This window comes from Macrobrachium rosenbergii, chromosome 33, assembly GCF_040412425.1.
Source record: "Macrobrachium rosenbergii isolate ZJJX-2024 chromosome 33, ASM4041242v1, whole genome shotgun sequence".
Taxonomy (NCBI): Eukaryota; Metazoa; Arthropoda; class Malacostraca; order Decapoda; family Palaemonidae; genus Macrobrachium; species Macrobrachium rosenbergii.
This window is the reverse complement of record NC_089773.1, coordinates 1,339,819-1,342,500: the sequence shown is the minus strand read 5'-3', so window position 1 is coordinate 1,342,500 and position 2,682 is coordinate 1,339,819.

Sequence of the window (2,682 nt, the reverse complement as noted above, 5' to 3'; positions counted from 1 at the left end):
ACTTTTTTTTTTTTTATTCTGGCTGAGGGCTTATCGAGTAGTGGCAATTACAAGCACATGCTATGGAAGTCTTGTAGATACAGTGTCAGATGTAGACAATTATTTCAGAATAACAGAAAATTCTCTACCTTTATTGAAAGATCTTCAGTAACAGAGAGTATCAACTATAAATAATAATAATAATAATAATAATAATAATAATAATAATAATAATAATAATAATAATAATAATAATAATAGAAGCAAATTCACAGTTACGTATATGTACATGTATTTAAAAATAAATCATTATTGATTTATCTTTAAATATATGTACATATACATAACTGTGGATTTGCTTCTCCATTTAAAGACTCGTGCTATTATGAGTATTTTTGTAATAATAATAATAATAATAAACTAAACAAAAACTTCTTTCAGTTTTCTTCTGAAGATGGAAAGAGAAACCCACAAGATTCTTGTGTATAACTTGTTTACTGATAAATAAGTAATATGTAAATATTTATCAGTAAACAAGTTATACACAAGAATCTCGTGGGTTTCTCTTTCAATAATAATAATAATAATAATAATAATAATAATAATAATAATAATAATAACCAGTATCCGTTACTGATATTATTAATGTTGTATATATACAAACATTCACTTTTCAGCAGTCAGAAATAGGTATAAAATTTCTATGTAAAGACCTATGGAAGCAAATACCCATTTTTGTCAAGACACAAAAGCATATCTATGAAAAAAAGTGTAAGATAATAAATAAAAGAAAATATATAAAACAATGAAATATTACATGCATAAATAATGAAGTTAAAAAAATGCCATTTTATAATATTAAGCATTACCTTATATGGCTTGCCATGTCTATATATATACTGTACATATACATCTATACATATACATCTATACTTTACATATTCAAATATGCATGCGTAAACATTTTGGGAGACAGGAATATACCTGCGGAGAAGCGAGCGAGTAGATTAGATTGCTGTCTTGGCGGAAGTTTGCCATTTCCAAGTGCTCCTGTTTTTATTTATGCGCAAAGGCATTTCGTGTCTATTGACTTACATCATTCCCAGAATATCCTCAGATATCATTTACTTGTATAAACGTCGGTGTCAAAGGCTGTTGAAGATGGACAGATAGAATTATACAACTTATGCCCAATGCCAAGCGCTGGGACCTATGAGGTCATTCAGAGCTGAAGGGAACATTGAGAGTAAAAGGTTACAAAGGTGTAAAAGGAGGAAAACCTCAAAGCAGTTGCAATGTGAAACAATGGTTGGGAGAGTGTGGAAAGTATGATAGAAGAATGGTAATATGACTGGAGGTATAGTAAAAGGAATGAAAGGGGTTGAAATCCGGCTTTGTCAGGCAGTGATAGATAATGAGGTCAGGTAATGAGGTCACGCCCAGTAAGCAGGAGTGATGATTCCGGAGGCTTTGAAATGCCGTGGACACATTCAGGCAGTGAGTGGGAAGCGTGAGCGATCTAAACCTTTCTCTATTCGGAAGAACTGTCAATTGCACTTTCACATTCATCTTCTATTTTTTTATGGTCTCTCCGTTCTCAACCTTCGTTCGCATCTGATCGGGTCTCCGACAACTGACATTAACATTTAAATTGCGAATAAGTTCTCTCTCTCTCTCTCTCTCTCTCTCTCTCTCTCTCTCTCTCTCTCTCTCTCTCTCTCTCTCTCATGTAACTGGTCCTTTATGTTCGTGTTGTTTCTAGTTTTCTTGGCTGAAAAGCAGCAAACATGAGAAATTGCCTGTATTCGATTATTTGCTTCTACACACATGCACATACACATACAGTGCACATACCACACATTATATATATATATATATATATATATATATATATATATATATATATATATATATATATATATATATATAGTGTGCGTGGTTGTAACAAGAGCCTTTGCAAACATATATATATGTATGTATATATATATATATATATATATATATATATATATATATATATATATATATATATATATATATATATATAGCATCGAGTTAGGGAGAAAGAGAATTCCTTTTATTTCCTTTTAATGCTTTATTACGCTGACGTTTCGGGACCATGTGTCCCATTTTCAAAGCTATAAATTAAAATGACAATCGAGTTAAAATTAGACTCAGATTTTAAAAACAAGAAAAAGTTTCTCGTTTTTAAAATCTGAGTCTATTTTAGTTCTCTTGTCTTTTTAATTTATAGTTTCGAAAATGGGACACATGGTCCTGAAATGTCAGCGTAACAAAGCACATTGAAAGGAAATAAAAGGAATTCTCCTCTCCTCTAACTCGTTGTTATATATATATATATATATATATATATATATATATATATATATATATATATATATATATATATATATATATATTTATAAATATTTGTTACACACACCACGCACATATTTATATATATATATATATATATATATATATATATATATATATATATATATATATATATATATATATATATGTATGTGTGTGTGTGTGTGTGTGTGTGTGTGTGTGAAACGTCAGCGTAATAAAGCACATTGAAAGGAAATAAAAAGGAATTCTCCTTCTCCCTAACTCGATGCTGTTCATCAGGTTTAAAGCAACTGCCTTCGACTTCATGATATATAATATATATATATACACACACACACACACACA